Here is an 18,640-nt window from a genome sequence, read left to right on the forward strand (position 1 = left end):
ACCCAGTCACAGAAAAACATAACCCAGTCACAGAACAACATAACCCAGTCAATTAGAAACAGAATGTTGTCACTGAAAAACAAAGACCATAAACTGAGGACAGAATTAAGTCAAAAATTTAATTTTAAATATCTTGATTTTTATTTAACATATTTGCTTAAAATCCTCCAGTTTTGTATATAATAGTGTAAATTTTGCTTCATTATCTGAATTATTTCAAAAGTTAAATTTGTTTGAAATTTTGATTTTAAGTTTGTTCTCAGTTTATGGTCTTTGGACCTAATCAACTAAATAACCCAGTCACCTAACAACATAATGCAGATCATATCACCCAGTCATTCATCAAAATATACATTGGTAAAGTGAATTCAGTCAATTAACATAATGGATTCAAATAACATATTTTTACCCAGTCAATGTGCAGATTTTTTTAATACAGATAGACTAAAACAATAGGGAAAAAATAAAACTGAATGAAAGAAATATCAGTATATAATTTGTTTGACATAAAGTATGTAATGCTTACCTTTTTGGAACTGTGCCCTTTTTTTCAAAGATGACATTCTCAACAAACATTCTCAACACATTAATATGTCATTCATAGTTGTTTCACACTAAGTTAAGTTAGTCTAGATCAACTAACCTGAATCCATTTATATCACAATAATAAGACCTCACTATATCAAGAAAGTTATGCCCATCATGATTATGAAATAAATTTTAAATTCATTTCATAAAAGAAAGATTTATTCAAACTTGCTATAAGGTGCCATTTTGGTATTTATGGCCATTTAGTAAAATCACCTATTTGAATAAGTGATATCACTCACTCAAATTGAATAGGTGACATCATTTATTCTAATAGATGATATCATTTATTCTAATAGATGATTTATTTAATAGATGACATAAACTCTTCAAATTCACCTAATTTCAAGTAGGTGATATCACCTTTTTGAAGAAGAATTTCACTCTTTCAAACTGAAAAGGTAATTTATTTGAAAAGATGATATCACCTATTAGAATTGGTGATATCAGTCATTCAAATTGCATAGATGATAGCAGTTATGCAAATAAGTGGTTTCACTTATTCAAATAGATGATATCACCTATTTGAATAGGACCATTTCAAATCAAAAATGTGATATCACCTATTCAAATAGGTGAAATCACCAATGAAATTCAAATAGGTGATATCACGTATTGGAATAGGTGATATAACCAATTCAAATCAAATAAGTGATATCACCAATTCAGTGTTCAATTAGATGATATCTCTTAATGGCAGTCAATACCAAAACTGCCCCTAATTAATTTACCCCCTCAAATTTCCATTTAAATTTTACCGAATTCTTCCATTGTTTTCATTGTTTTTCAAATTAGAATGATAATACCATCCTAGTGTGGATGTGAATTGAGTGTACCCACAATTAGCTGAGTTTATCTAACTAAAGGTAAATCACATGCATGCTTAGACATCATATAGCAGAATGTGTTTGGACTAAGAAGACTTGAAAGTTTATAAAGATTTATTATTAAAAAAAAAATCACAACAAAAACATTTGAGTAAAACAATGGTACATTGGCTTGAGGTCTTGGAGCCTAGCTGCAGGTCTGTAGCTTGCTGGTCTGAAAAAATTGGGATGGACAACCAGAGAGCTACAGTGCCACCCATTGAAAAAAAGTGTATATTTATTGCGCACAGAAAAGTGTGCTGTTTCTCGATTTATTTCTCCATATTTTTAAACTGCAGTCTCAAAATATTACTGACCGTGTGTTCCTAACTCATTTTGTCACTATTCCCACATCAAAACATTTCCTATAACCATTGTTAATAGCCCTCCTTTGCCTGAAATTGAGACCATCCAAAATTTCGCCTGTAAATACTGCCATTTTTTGTGGATAGACATTTCAGCCAAATTCGCTTCGTAAAGATGTCAACTACAAGAGTAGTTGATAGAGGTCTAAGGATTCTTTTTGAAATTGAGCTTTTGTGCAGTTGAGGTTAAGAATTTGGAGAAATAAATCCAGAAGAGCGCAACTTTTTGTGCGCAATAAATATACAGTTTTTTCAATGGATGGCACTGTAGCTCTCCGGTCTGTCAATTTTTTTTTCGGAGAGCTACAGTTCTGCAGCTACTTGGAGCCAAGATGGTGAAAACTCACATAATCATTATCACCATAATCATATGATTATGATTATAATTATATTATGATTATGAACCATAATCATTTCATAGGTCTCAGAGCCGAGATGGTAAAAGCTATTGATACTTAGTGTGCACATCTTTTATAATACAATTAGTGAGTTAGAGTATCACATCATTTATATTAATAAAGTCCATCCCTCACTGAAGGGCTGTCTCCAATCTCCTAAAAGGATATGACAATGTCCTTGGTTTACATGAAAATTATGTATATTGCACAAATAAGATAGTTACAACTTTGCACAAGGTCTAGAAAGTGTCTGGGTCGTTGAGAACCATAACCTGATCACATAAACCTCTTTCTGTGTGTTATCGACAATGGAAGCAATGATCCTAGCTTCTACAAGCAACACCTCCTTAGAATATCAGACCCCATCATTAAACCTCTGTCCTGTCCTGAAAGAGAATAAAATTATTCAGATGATCAATGAAATATCATATGTTAAAAAAAAGTTAAGAGAGTTAAGAAAATCATAAAATTCCTTTTTTTTTCCCATTTTAAAAAAAATGTTAGTGTAACCATTGCAAATTATTCAATAACAAGAAGCCCGTGGGCCACATTGCTCCCCTGAACACTTTGGCTAGGAAGAAGCAGAAAAGCTTAAATATATAAGTAGTCTGGGGGAATGAAAAAATTTGAATCTACACTACCTGAGGATGCTTTCATATAAATATGACTAATCATGGCTTTGCTGTTCTTCTTCAGATTTTTCCTATGTATTCCTATGTAAAACTTTCATCACCCATTGTGGTCCCACCCTACCCCCGAGGGTCATGATTTGAACATACTTGAATCTACACTACCTGAGGATGCTTCCATATAAATATGACCAATCATGGCTTAGCTGTTTTCAAAGATTTTTGATTGATTGTATGTTGTTTTACACCCCATTTGAAAATTTTTCACTCATAGTAAGATGTCACCATATACCGGTGAAGGGCTTCAAATTTAGACCTATACTCGGCATTCAGGACTATTGAGCAGTGAGGATTCTTTATCGTGCCAACACCTACTGTGACATGGGACCTCGGTTTTTAAGGTCTCATCCAAAAAACTGGTGACTTTCACTTCTAGTGCCAGGTGCTTGGCAAAGGAACAGTCACGTCTTATGTTTACGTCTTAGGTTTGACACAGTGCGATGAAAGAGAATCGAACCCCTCCTCCCGATCATGAAGCGAATGTCCTACTACTACGCTATCGTGACTGGTCCAAAGATTTTTGAAGATACTTCCTATGTAAAACTTAGATAACCCATTATGGCCCCACCCTACCCCCAGGGGTCATGATTTGAAAAAAAAAACTAGATTCTACACGACCTGAGGATGCTACCCCTTTATATTTCCATATAAAGCTTTGATCCCCCATTGTGGCCCCACTTTACCCTTGGGGTGGGGGGAATTTTGAACAAACTTGAAATTACACTACCTGAGGATGCTTCCATATTAATATGACCAATCCTGGCTTTGTTGTTCTTGAGAAGAAGATTTTCAAAGATTTTTCCTATACATCCCTATGTAAAACTTAGATCCCCCATTGTGGCCCTACCCTACCTCAAGGGGTCATGTTTTGAACAAACTTGAATCTACACTACCTGAGGATGTTTCCATACTTATATGACTAATCATGTCTTTGTTTTTCTTGATAAGATTTTTAAAGATTTTTTTTCAATATATTCCTATGTAAAGTTTCAATCCCCCGTTTTGCCCCCATCCCCTACCCCAAACAGGTCAAGATTTGGACAAATCTAAATTAACACTATGTAATAAAGGTTTCATGTAAGTTTCAACTTTTCTGGGCAAATGGTTCTTGAGAATAAGATTTTCAAAAGATGACATCAAATTTTGACCAATTCTTAATTATCTCCCCTTGAAAGAGGGCATGGCCCTTCATTTGAATAAATTTGAATTCCCTTTACCAAAAGATGCTTTGCGGCAAGTTTTGTTAAAATTGGCCCAGTGGTTCTTGAGAAGAAGTCAAAAATGTAAAAAGATTACAGATAGACAGACAAATGCCAGACAAAATGTTATCAGAAAAGCTCACTTAAGCTTTTAGCTCAGGTGAGCCAAAAATGTTTGCTTGCTCTCTCCTGACTCAGGATAAAAAAAAATGGGTAGGCATGTAGGGGAAATATTTTTTAATTCAAAAAATGCTTGTGAATATGAGGTTCAGATAGTTCTTTATATATGTTATTAGTGAGAAAACTTCGAAATTAATAGTAAAAAAAGTTTCCTGGAGGTTAAAAAAATTAAGTCAGGCCCTTTTTAGTCAGTTGGTTGGGAGAGGGCACACAAACATTTTTTTCAAAGATGGCCTAACATACTTATTTTCCAGTGCTGCCATCAGCTTTCCATTTTTGGAGTCTTCCAAACTCAAAATCCTAAAGAACTGTGGAGAGTCTTCACTGGAGACCCCTAAGAAAAACCATCAAGTAGACTGAAGGATGCTGAGTGTTATACTTTAGCCTATCTGACTGCTAAAAAGTGAAAGTGGAATTTGCTTAGAGATATAGTGTCTATTTCATGAAATCCTTGCATTAATTAGTTTCACTATAGTAGACAGGCATACAAGAATGGGTCTTATGCATATATATTCATTTGAATGTTAATGACATTTAAGGTCCAAGAAGTACAACATTTATGAATTTGTCTACTAGTCTTTATGACAATTTGGCTAATTCAAAGGCTAAGGTAAAATTGTCTCTCATTAATATTACAAAAATCTCTGTTATAAAATTGTCTTTCATTAAACTCTAATACAAAACAAATACATGGATAATCTGCAAGACAAGCATCATAAATTACCCTTATCTCCAAAGGTTACTGGTACATGTATGAATGTATGCTACCTCTTTAAACAGTTTTCCATCAAATTATGATTGGTTAAATCATCTCTGCTCAATCCATGATAGATGTCTACAGTGTGGTTCATAACTCCTGTAAAGCAAGTTTAAATAACTCTGATGAATTTAGAGAAAACAAAACTACTTATATCAATCATCAATGAAAAATTCAATTTAAAATGTCTGTGATTAAAAAAAAAATTGAATTCCCAGTGGAAAAACAAAAATATGAATTCCCAGTGGGCAAAAATATCAGCAATTTATATGATATATCTCATTGAATCAAACCATCATGTTATGTAATCTCACTGGCAGCAGTGGGTACAATTTAAACTTAATTTAAGGTTGCTCTCAATGTCCATCATTAATTTTCATCACCTCTACTAATTCCAAAATTTTTGTCAGTTTTCCTTTGAAATCTTTAGCATACTGTTAAACAAGAAAAGTCTTAGGAACATATTACACCCGCAAACACCCACCCACAATGATAAGTTTGATATTATATGTTTCTCTGTGACTGGGTTATGTTTCACTGTGACTGGGTTATGTTGTTTTGTGACTGGGCTATGTTGTTTTGTGACTGGGTTCTGTTTCTCTGTGACAGGGTTATGTTGTTTTGTGACTGGGTTCTGTTTCTCTGTGACAGGGTTATGTTGTTCTGTGACTGGGTTATGTTGTTCTGTGACTGGGTTATCTTGTTCAGTGACTGGGATATGTTGTTCAGTGACTCAGCTATGTTTCTTTGTGACTGGGTTATGTTTCTCTGTGACTGGGTTATGTTTCTCTGTGACTGGGTTATGTTGTTCTATGACTGGGTTATGTTATTCTGTGACTGGGTTCTGTTTCTCTGTGACTGGGTTATGTTGTTCTGTGATTGGGTTATGTTGTTCTGTGACTGGGTTATGCTGTTCAGTAACTGGGTTATGTTTCTCTGTGACTGGGTTATGTTGTTCAGTGACTGGGTTATGTTTCTCTGTGACCGGGTTATGTTTTTCTGTGACTGGGTTATGTTTCTCTGTGACTGGGTTATTTTGTTTAGTGACTGGGTTATGTTTCTCTGTGAGTGGGTTATGTTGTTTTGTGACTGGGTTATGTTTCTCTGTGACTGGGCTATGCTGTTCAGTGACTGGGTTATGTATCTCTGTGACTTGATCATGTTGTTTTGTGACTGGGTTCTGTTTCTCTGTGACTGGGTAATGTTGTTCTGTGACTGGGTTATGTTGTTTTGTGACTGGGTTATGTTGTTCAGTGACTCAGCTATGTTTCTCTTTGACTGGGTTATGTTTCATTGTGACTGGGTTATGTTGTTCAGTGACTCAGCTATGTTTCTCTGTGACTGGAACATATTACACCCGCCCACACCCAACCACAATGATAAGTTTGATATTTTATGTTTCTCTGTGACTTGGTTATGTTTCACTGTGACTGGGTTATGTTTCTCTGTGAGTGGGTAATGTTGTTTTGTGACTGGGCTATGTTGTTTTGTGACTGGGTTCTGTTTCTCTGTGACAGGGTTATGTTGTTCTGTGACTGGATTTTGTTTCTCTGTGACTGGGTTATGTTGTTCTGTGACTGGGTTATGTTTCTCTGTGACTGGGTTATGTTGTTCAGTGACTGGATTATGTTTCTCTGTGACTGGGTTATGTTGTTTTGTGACTGGGTTCTGTTTCTCTGTGACTGGGTGATGTTGTTCTGTGACTGGGTTATGTTGTTCTGTGACTGGGTTATGTTGTTCAGTGACTCAGCTATGTTTCTCTGTGACTGGGTTATGTTTCATTGTGACTGGGTTATGTTGTTCTGTGACTGGCTTATGTTGTTCAGTGACTTGGTTATGTTTCTCTGTGACTTGGTTATGTTTCTCTGTGACTGGGTTATGTTGTTCTGTGACTGGGTTATGTTTCTCTGTGACTGGGTTATGTTGTTCAGTGACTGGGTTATGTTTCTCTGTGACCGGGTTATGTTGCTGTGTGACTGGGTTATGTTTCTTTGTGACTTTGGTATGTTGTTTTGTGACTGGGTTATGTTGTTCAGGGACTAATTTTTTTTTCATGAAAAAATTTCTAACCCTCGCTCAAGTGGTTAATAAAAATTCACTTTCCTATCCCTAAAATTCACTAGTCCCCCAGTGTTGGGCAAGGGGATTTGTTAGCTCCTGTAAAGCGACTGGGATATTGTTTGTATTGTCTGAATTATGCTGTGTAGTAACTTTGTTATATCTGTTGTAAGACTGGGTTATATAAGGCAATGATATTGTAATAAAGTCTTTGTGGTTCTTTACTATATTTATTAACAATATATACAATCACAAACTTATCCGTAGGTTCTGGCCCGGGCCGACTCCCTGCTCCGCTGCTGTCCCTGACACGTCCTGTCAGCTCGGCATCCTCGTGTAGAAGAGGTCCGTGCGACTGTCCCGCCGCCTGACGCAATACAGACAGTAAGTCGTACCACGGGACAGTCGCACAGATACTACACTCCCCCTGTTTTCTTTGAAAGGCTGGAGTCTACCACAGGAAAGAGGGTCCGGAACCATCTCCAACGTCGGGGCGCTGTAAACACCCTCCCGGGCTAACTGCCCAAGAAATACAAGTGCCAGAGCAAGCTCCAGGCAAAACCACACCCAGGATATCCTAGGTAACAAGTCCGGGATTACTCCCAAACAGGTGGTATGTCCGGTATAATTCCCAGACAATCATCCAACATCTGTTTAACGATAACCGAGTGGGCCAAGGTCATCAGGCCCACTCACTACTGAGAAACTGTGACACCAGTCACACCATCAGGCCCTGGAGGGTAAACTCACCCTCCGGCGTCGCCCACGCCTCCGCCTTGATCTGTATAAACGACATGCACTGTTCTCCTCTGGTGTCGCACTGTCAGATGACAAGGGACTGCCAGAATCAAATGGGGTTGTCCCCACTTCTGCAACATGGTCCTTCGTGACCCCATCTATATCTACCTCTAAGGTGGGGCCTTTGTCCACAGAACTCAGTGATCCCACAGAAACTAGACCATAGGCCGCCTCATTCGAAGGTTGGGCTGGTCTTGGGGAGAGAGGTGTAACACCGATATCCTCAACTGCAGAATCCAATAGAGACTCCTCCACCATCTCTACTTCCAGGCATGGCACGCACAGGCTAACAGCAAAGCCTTGAGATTGGCGTGACTGCCCAGTTTGTATAAAGGTCTCCTTCCCCTCATTCACGGGTGACACCTGATCAGAACTACCAGGGCTGGTCCTCCCAAAGACCTGAAACTCCCTAGTCCTATCCCGGGCTGGTCCAAGTGGCTCCGGAGTGGAGTGGGGGGCAACAAGCTTCCCCACTTCCTCGTCCAAAGATGCCTCTTCCTCCTCAGCCGAGAATAGCTCTGGTGAATGGGGCGTCTCAAAGCAGACCCTTAGCCTGCGCCGCATACAGGAGGGGGGTAGACTAGCCCCCTGCTCCTTACTCTCCGAGTCTGTCCTCTCTGGGGACTGCTCTGGGTTCATAAATCGAACTGCCTGAGAGGGCCCTCCCTGGGATCCAGGCCTTCCACTCCTTGGTCCCCTCTCCTGGGACTCAGGCCTACGATACCTCTCACCAAGGGGTCCCTTCATCCGGGCTCCACCCCGCGGCCCATCAGTGGCTACTGTCTTCCCTGTAGCTCGAGTGGGGCAATTTCTATGGAAATGCCCCACCTCTCCACACTTAAAACACACAGAAGGCTTCCGCTTATGAGCCGTCCATCTGGATGGCGGGGAACCAGCCCTCTGAGGTTTCGGAAAGGGGGCATATCCTTTCTGCCTGAAGGCTTCAAGCTCCTCCCTAGCATCCACATTTCCCATCCCAGGATCATCCCTCTTAGTGTCATGGTCAGAACCCAGCCTTCTTACTTCCCTCGATGGTTTAGGCTTGTGGAGTCGGGAGTGCTGGTAGTATAGCATTCGCTCCACCGCTTCCTCCACAGTCCGGGGATGCCCGTCGAGCGCATAGAGGCCAGCGTCACGGTCCTCAGCTCCATAACACAGTCTAGGTATGGCGTGTGTGTGCACGTCCGGCACACAAGGTAAGGCTCGCGTTGCCAAGGTCAGCACCCTGTCTGCCCACTGACGAAGTGACTCTCCTGGATTCTGATTGGCAGCCTGGAAGTTGAGTTGATGAGTGAGATCTGGGGCAGAGGAGCCGAAACGCTTCTCAAATCGCTGCAAGATCTCACCTAGGCGGAGCTGGCTACTGGTTTCCAACAGCAAGGTATAGTATTCGCTTGCTGCCCCCTCAAGGCAGAAACAAAACTGGTCGTGCTGCTCCTCCTCTGTCCATAGCTGGCTGCGAGATAACCTAACGAACTTGTGCAAAAATGCCTTCCAGCTGGTCTTACCATCATACCTAAGGTCCTTATACCGGGGCTTACTCCCAGTGGCTGCCGTAACTGGGTATGGTGTGGTGCCCTGGTAACCAGGTGAGCCATAATGTATTGGTGTACTAAAGTTGCAAGCCTGGTTAGCCGGGACTGACTGACTAGCATAGTATCCCGGGTGGGCTGCCCCATACATGTTAGGTTGAACATGTGCTATCCTCTCCCCCTCCCTTCCAAAATGGCAGGCAGGGGTATCGGGATGGGCAGGACTACAAGTCATTGACACAGGAACACTATGGTGCTGCAGTGCACTGGGCATAGCCATACCATGGGGTGTGGCTGGAGTACTCTCGCCTCCATACAACACAGACTGGGCATGGTCAGGTACTGGGGGTTGGGCATGCCTACCCCCAGGATTGATGTACACTGATGGGGGTGCATGGTAAGGTGTGCTTGTGGAACTAGCATACAATAATGTAGGTTGGGGTCTGGCAGCAGTCACACCAGTGTTTAAAGCATTTACTTGTGAATGAACTATTGCTGGTGACACTCCAAAATTTACAGGGGCTGGGGCAGATATAGTGCATGGCATTGAGCTCCGGGGTTGCAAATCATCCCCAGGGAGAGAGGGCGCACCAAAATCTGCTAGTCTAGGTTGGCTCTGTATGGGTGTAGGGTATCAGGTGAGCCCTACAGGATCTACGGGCCTCACATGTAGACGATCATACTCGGAGGTGAGCTGTGCGGGCCTCACAGGCCTCTCGGTTTGCTGACTAACACACGGTGTATGGGACGGAAGGGCTGGGTCAAGTGGGTGTGGTACAACCTCACCCAAGCGGCTTGGTCTATAACCCATAGTAGCAGGGCCCCCCAGGTTAGCTGTGTCTCCCACAAGGACAAGGTGGCTACTACTAGCTGGTCGCACATGGCCTAAGGAATACGGATGGTTTAATCCCGAATTCAAGGGAACCTCCCTATATTCATATTTAGGTGGGCTACAACCCACAGTGCTACCAGGTGAGCAACACCTACACGGGCTGGCTAGAGAGGCCTCCAGGGAATCACTGGTCATCATCCCTGGTGATCCAAATTGAGACTAGGCAAACCTTACCTCTTTTCGTGACTTTCCATGTAATACACTACCCTCCCCACAGGGGATGCCCGAGTGCAGGCCGGGCATAGGTGTAGAGGGACCCCCCAGGGGCAACCCCCCTTCCATGTGGCCTGACATTGACTGAGCAAAAGGTGTGTGACGGGAGGCAAAATGCTCACTCCCGCTATAAGCGTATGGTGAATAACCCCCCTCCCCGGGGTATACCCCCATCCTACACGGAGAACGAAAATTGAAATTGTCTGACCGCCTGAGTGCCCAGGCCTAGAGCCGACACGGCTTCCTCTACCGACATATCTATAATAAAATATCACATTAAATCAGATAAAATCACAGACAATACAAATTAATTCTGAAAGTTGATTCACGAAATACATAAAAAAAAACCAACACCAACCTCACATACCTAGCAGCACCAAAAATGGCGGCTAAAACGATGCCTGAAAAAAAACTTAACTTTGACAGCAGTACGGGAATCTCCCGGGCCCCGCGAGTTGGGCGCCAGTAAAGTCTTTGTGGTTCTTTACTATATTTATTAACAATATATACAATCACAAACTTATCCGTAGGTTCTGGCCCGGGCCGACTCCCTGCTCCGCTGCTGTCCCTGACACGTCCTGTCAGCTCGGCATCCACGTGTAGAAGAGGTCCGTGCGACTGTCCCGCCGCCTGACGCAATACAGACAGTAAGTCGTACCACGGGACAGTCGCACAGATACTACAGTAATATGAGTGTGTTTAATTGTACAGTGACTCAGTTATGGTGTACATATTGATGAACAAGACACAATTTTGAATAGATATGACTAATGTTGTATAAAGTCATTTTAACAATTATCGTTATTTCATAAAGTATTTGTCATTGTCGCCGGTCAAATTTTCAGCTTGGCCATACAAAACACATTAAAAAGACTCTCTGTTTGTATTTATTATCAAAAAATTAGTATTTCTATGTTCCCTTACCTTATTTCTTCGTCCATTTTGTTACTTGGGTAAATCGTAAGAGTCCAACTCCTACTGACCTGATTATCGATAATAATAGATCGGGTTCGGTATACTAAAATTATATAAAACTTTAACCAAATCGGAATTTATTTTCCCGGAAACCGTGACTGGGTTATGTTATAGACTCTACCCGTTCAAGATCGTAGGGGCTAACCTAGCAGCTAGATGAAATATATCTATTTCTATCGAACGGACAGCTAGCCTAGCTGCTAAGTCTTAAGATTTGGGATAAAAATATATCAGTAAAAACTTATTTTTGGAACAAATAAAGTTTATTTCAAACGGAAAATTCATATATAATTATGTAAATATACATTTCATTCGTTAAGATGTAGAAAATAATTCCCCGTTTTATTAGAATCTAGTGTGTTGTGAAGTTGTAACTATAGAGGGCATCTTGGATTTGGTACTTAGCATTAAATATTTATGCTAGTTCTCCCAACGTAGCGGTTCATATGAAGCAAAAATTATTCAAAATCTTATGCATGAGAAAAAGAAATCCATTGCTTTGGCCTTTAATTTAGGTATATCGACGACGTATTATCAATTAACAATAGTTATTGCCATTCCCATGTCGACACGATATATCCCAGTAAGCTTGAAATAAAAGATACCAGAGTGTGACATTCCTGTTTCTTTTTTCCGAAAGGTGTTTTTTTTTTTCAAGTTTGGAAAATGAAACAAGTCGAAGGGTGAAAGATCTGGCGAATACTGTTTGTGTGACAAAACATTAACTTTCTGTTTATCACAAAAACTCCTTTACTGTTCAGGACGTGTGGGTTTGGACGCTGTCATGAAGAAAATTAATGTAGCAGATTCCTGATTCTGGTTCCTTCTTCTCATAAACCTTTCGATTTTTTTGCAAACATTTTGCTTTCTAGACTCGTCCGGAAATTGAACGGCCTCCCCAAATAAGAATCTGAACAACAAAACCACTACTATCGAAGAAAATGACAATAAAACATTTTTGATCATTGAAATCCACCTTTCATGCGTCTATAAAACAAACATTGGTTGCTGTAAACATCACATATTTTGGTGAATATTTCTTTGGAATTCTTACCAAGTTTTACAGCAGCATTAATGAAGCTTTTAACTTCACTCTTGTTTACTGATTCTTTACAATTCATTTTTAATGCAGTGTCTCGAATAGCCCTTGTTTTCCACTTCTCACAATGAAACTATATGATGAAACGTGGTCACATAAACTGTTATCGGTTTATTAAAGTTTCAATCATGAGAGAAAACCAAGGTTTATGTCATATGATTTCTCTGTCGTATGTCATAGAGTTCAGGACATAATTTATTGAACAGCCCTCGTAGACAACTGATTCCAGAAAATGAAAGCAGTGTATCATTATGTTTTTAAATATTCAAAAATAAAGCATTTTTATTTATAAATAAATAAAGGTTTATTTCAAATATTATTTATTCACATGATAAGTTCATTGATATAAACATTGAATATACAATGCATCTGTTCATATTTTTTTATTTATATTTTTAAATTATCTCACCATAACACAGTCAGTAAATACATGTAAAAAGTATTGAAAAATTCAGTAAATACGTGTATTTCCTATCTGAAAACAGTAAATACATGTTTTTCCTTAGTAGAATAGGAATTTCAGGTACATGTATTTCCTGATTACACATATTTACTGTAACACATGCCAAGAAAAGGTACGCATTCTAGTTTTAGAGCGAACTCAATAAAAGCGGAATTAGCGTTAATCGGTGATTTTTCCCCAGGGAGATGTGTGCGAGGCAATTAATGTCAGCAGTTTTGAGGGAAGGATCTTAAGTTTTACTGGTTTGAAATTAAAGCTAGAATACTTATTATTTAGAACCCTTTGCACTTTTTTTCTCGTTGTTTTTTTTTTTTTTTTTTTTTTGTTTTTTGTTTTTTTTTTTTTTTTGTTTTTTTTTTTTTTTTTTTTTTGAGGGGGGGGGGGGTGCGATTTTCCATGCAAATCATATGCGATTAAAAAAGTTAAAAAAAAAAGAAGAAAAAGAAAGTGAAATATATTGTAGTGAACTAATTAATTGTTCAGTAAAAATTAGACGCCTTTCAAATTTTTCAGTGTTTATATATCAAAATATTTTTTTTCCTATTATAAATTAAGATCGGGCACGATGAACTTGGTTGTTGTGGAAGTCTCGCGCCTTATTAAGGTATCATACCGGTAATTGACCAATGAAAATGAACTTAGTCAATTGTAGTTCCATACCTATAAAATTATTATTTTTTCCTTTTGTGAATTTTTTTTTAATTTCCTTCCAGTCTATTTTTACAATTTTGGTACCTGTGTCTAGTGCATTTTACATATTTTGTAAATAAATAAAGGTTTTTGACAGGAACTATTTTTTTCAGGGCATAGGAGGCTACTTCCTGGGGTAGAAGTTTATTTTTCTTTGACTAAGAAAACGGAAAACTTAGGATCCACCCCCTCAAATCTGCTGCCGTTAATTGTCTCGCCAGCGTTAGGGGAATATGGGTGATTTGCATCAATTACACTTTTATTGACTCCATCGCTGTGGAAAAATGGACGGGATTTCTTGGCATGGTCAGAAAAATTGTATAGATACATTGGCCTTGTCATGATTTGCTCTTTTTAGGAGCGTTTTTTTAATTTCTAAATTTTTAAATTATTTGTGCATAAATAATTTTAGAGAGTGTTACTTTTATCTTTTATCTATTGATTATGGTGTTCTGCAGGTTTCATGCATTTCACTCGACCCAGTAAATCAACATTAAGTCATTTTCTGTCTAAATATATTATTTCAAAAGAATTTGATGCATTGGAAATGAAATTCAAACAAACAGAAGCACGAAAAAGGGGGGGGGGGGGAGGAGGGGATGTCTTTTACCGTCATAGATAGATAGATAGATAGATAGATAGATAGATAGATAGATAGATAGATAGATAGATAGATAGATAGATAGATAGATAGATAGATAGATAGATAGATAGATAGATAGATAGATAGATAGATAGATAGATAGATAGATAGATAGATAGATAGATAGATAGATAGATAGATAGATAGATAGATAGATAGATAGATAGATAGATAGATAGATAGATAGATAGATAGATAGATAGATAGATAGATAGATAGATAGATAGATAGATAGATAGATAGATAGATAGATAGATAGATAGATAGATAGATAGATAGATAGATAGATAGATAGATAGATAGATAGATAGATAGATAGATAGATAGATAGATAGATAGATAGATAGATAGATAGATAGATAGATAGATAGATAGATAGATAGATAGATAGATAGATAGATAGATAGATAGATAGATAGATAGATAGATAGATAGATAGATAGATAGATAGATAGATAGATAGATAGATAGATAGATAGATAGATAGATAGATAGATAGATAGATAGATAGATAGATAGATAGATAGATAGATAGATAGATAGATAGATAGATAGATAGATAGATAGATAGATAGATAGATAGATAGATAGATAGATAGATAGATAGATAGATAGATAGATAGATAGATAGATAGATAGATAGATAGATAGATAGATAGATAGATAGATAGATAGATAGATAGATAGATAGATAGATAGATAGATAGATAGATAGATAGATAGATAGATAGATAGATAGATAGATAGATAGATAGATAGATAGATAGATAGATAGATAGATTTTGAGAGAGAGAGAGCACTAAAAGACCAACAACACTGTATGTCCTAAATGTCGGATCTACTAAATAGATACAAGGTCAAGGACGAAAAATTTATATAAAACACTAAAAATGACCAAAGACACGAACAATAGAAATTGTCAAATTTTCGGGACAGCCCTGTCCCTTCATGAGGACATAGAATAGATTAAAATTCATGAGAAAAAAAAAACAAAGGAAATAAAAACAAAACATCTAGCACTACGACTTCGCTACTAAACCCTATTTATTTACACTTTACATTTTGAATTTTGATGTAGAAAACTAATAAATTTGATATGTATCCGGACCATCGCGAGGCACGATCAGTCTGGTATACTGTGATTAAAATAGGCGACCGAATTATATATTGTTAATTAATCACTGCGAGGTGTTAAACCGTTCCACGTTGTATTCTCTCTTACATAATATTATTACATAAAGATATAGAAATGAAACTGAAATGAAACTCATAATAATGAAGGAAATTGAATATGAGTAGAACAGAATTAGAAAACAAATAATTTAAGAACCCTCTAAAATTTTGAAATATTTATTAAAAACTTTTTGACTAATAGATAATTTAATTTTTAGACAGGCATGAATTTCGCAAGAGTAATTTCCAGTTGGCCGCCATATTGAAGGTCCAACGAGCGAATTTTCCTCTTTCAGCAACAATTCTAAACTTGTATGGCAGAAGTATAAGTGCAAAAATCTTTAAAATACTAAAATTACGAATTAAAAGAAGCTTGTGTTAACATAAATTCGGAAGAAAAATTGTGTTATCTTTACCCAATTGCCCAGTATGACAAGTTTAAATTGGTTGAATAATGAAGAGATTCGGACTTGTATACCTCCAATATGGCGACCAACGGGAAATAACTCTTGCTAAAATCGTGTCAATCGAAAACTATCTATAACCATAGCATTCATAAAAATAAAAATAATTAGAAAAAATATGAATTTATTAGGTGGTTATAATTATCTGGAAAGAAAAGTCTTGATTGTCATCACCAAACATTTTGGCCCAACTCATGTTCATCCTGGTAAAGTCATTCAGTTTGTTAGTACCATTAAGGCGGAATGACTTCAGCCTGCGCATCCAAAATTTTTCTTTGCTTTTCCTCTGAGCCTCGGTCCATTTTGGATTATGGTCAATAACCACTACTATCATGTCCTCCCATGTGTGATCTTCAAGGTTGAAATGTTTCCCAACGGGTTCATTGAGTTTCTTGGTCTTTATGATCGAATGGTGATTATTGATTTCCCGCGGAGATCTCCCGTTTCCCGAACATATTGTTAGGAACAAACTTTACAACTGATGAGATATATGCAGTTGTCTGTCTGACATGATAAATTAATTCCCTAGATTTCTGTAGCAGCGGCCTGTAACGGGGCTGTTTAAGCTGTCTGTTCAGAGCTAGGCTAAAAGAGAGGACATCTTCTGTCAGAGCAAGCTTTAAAGCCTCCGTTAGGCAACGAATTGTCCAATCTGGTTCTTACTACCATGTCCTTTAAGTTCCTCGGGCGCCTGTATGCAGCCAATGGACATTCCTTAAAGACCTCTGCCATTCTTTTATTTGAGAGGAAAATTGGCAGATTCTTTTTAAGAATACGCTGAGGTTCTTAAGACGGGAAGGTATGTGGTTACCAGAGGGACCCTGCTGCTATTTCCTTTCTCCTTGTAGTGTAACAGGTTTTGTCTGTCGTGTCCTGCCATCTCATCAATTGAAGTTTGTACGTTGTGGGCTTTGAGGTTCTATTGCATAAATGGGACTTTTAAGTCACATCTGTTCATCCACAGCTGCCTTATTCAGGAACAGAATAGTCTCCTAAAGTCATGCACGTGTGCTTCGCTCTGATTGATTGAATTAAGAATCTCAATAGCCCTTGTTTTTTGACAAAATACTTTGAAATTTACGATGTAGGTATATATTACAAAGTTCTACAATATGATAATTAAGGAAATTCTTGAAACACGCGCATGCACGTGATTGGCTGAAATCTTAAATGGCTATAACTTCTTTAGTTTTCAACAATACAGGATGAAATTTAGAATATAGATAGGTGTTCCTACATCATGCTTCTATCAAAATTAAAGTAACGCTAGGAAATCCATACACGTGTGCTGAAATCTGATTGGTTATACATGTACTTAATAGGCTATATCTCTCTTACAATTTAACATAATTCTTTGCTTAATTTAATGAAGATTATAGGAAATGGTCCCCAAAGGGAGTATGGGGAGCGTTTGGGGAACATCAGTAACGGTAAACATTAAAACTGGTTAGTTATCCTAGATTTTTTATACCTCGGGATCGAAGAGTTACATGTAATAGGATTGCCTAGCGGTAATAAACAGTGTGTAATAAGTGCAAGAACAATTTCTTGAAAATTCTTTTTTGATAATGTTTATTATTCCTGGCACATATAAATGTAACTTTACACGCTTACAAGTAATAGCTTTTTCAAAAGACTGGCCTAACTAAAGCAATCAATGTCGAACAAATTTCGTATTCATTAATTGACATTTTCTTTTTACATGTAATAAGTTTTTTACGAAATACAAACTGTACTTCGGGTTCGTTGCGATGATGCTCTCAGTGGCGAAAATGCGCATTTTACTGATAAATTTATTAGTACAATCTTTCGATATATAAATATACATGTATTCACAACTCATAGTGTTATCAGTTGCATTACCATTATTTCCATGCCCATTCACATCGAAGCTTTTTTAAAAATAAAAATCATGTAGTAATAATAGCGCCGTTTTATTTTTTAACATCGGGCTCGATGTCATATCATGTTCTAGAAATTTCCGTCAAGATTTAGATCAGTGAATTACAAAAACAATTTGCACATTTTGCTTTTTAATCAGTTATCGCAACTTATTTCTTTTATATCATTCAATCAAGTTTTAATCGAATAGTTCTTTAATGACATCTTATGAAATAAATAAAGGATTGCTTGTTGTCAGTTTCATTAAAAATCGCCAGTAACTTACATGTAGATCCGCCAACCGGAACCACCATCGAAGTACTACTCTCTTCTTTTGCCACTTCAGGGCTGTTTATCGAAAATGAAGGTACATGTAGACCTTTAATTAAATTTACAATAATTACTCTGCGAGTGAAATCTGAATATAGTTTATGGACATCACCTCATACCTAGTGAATTCCTAGAGAAGTAAGTATGAACTCTTAGTGCAGGCATTTAGGAGTTTATTTGCAAAATTTATTAATTTACAAGTAATAGCTTTTTAAAAAGCTTACCTGACTAAATCAATCAATATCTATGGAACGTATAAGCAAGAGAAGTGCTAAACGTTCTCGTCATCAAGGAGCAACATAGTTGCGATACTTCATTACACAAGATGTACAATTGACTTTCTCAAATGTCATTACCAAGTACGTTGGGATGAAACTGCAAGTGCAC

At 37.8% G+C, this 18,640-nt stretch overlaps 1 protein-coding gene and 1 long non-coding RNA gene across 2 annotated transcripts in view; one reads left to right on the top strand and one right to left on the bottom strand.

The window, feature by feature from the left end:
* Window positions 1-18,640, top strand: part of LOC133193090 (B-cell receptor CD22-like) — a 239,232-nt gene that overhangs the window by 206,124 nt on the left and 14,468 nt on the right. The window lies entirely within an intron of this gene.
* On the bottom strand, window positions 1,512-5,137 carry LOC133193288 (uncharacterized). Its single transcript, XR_009721890.1, has 3 exons — window positions 5,010-5,137; window positions 4,529-4,681; window positions 1,512-2,603 (listed from the first exon to the last, which is right to left on the bottom strand). It is a non-coding gene; the product is annotated as an uncharacterized LOC133193288 (long non-coding RNA).

This window comes from Saccostrea echinata, unplaced genomic scaffold (assembly GCF_033153115.1).
Source record: "Saccostrea echinata isolate AGI-Se365-2 ecotype Australia unplaced genomic scaffold, CSIRO_AGI_Sech_v1 ptg000027l, whole genome shotgun sequence".
Taxonomy (NCBI): domain Eukaryota; kingdom Metazoa; phylum Mollusca; class Bivalvia; order Ostreida; family Ostreidae; genus Saccostrea; species Saccostrea echinata.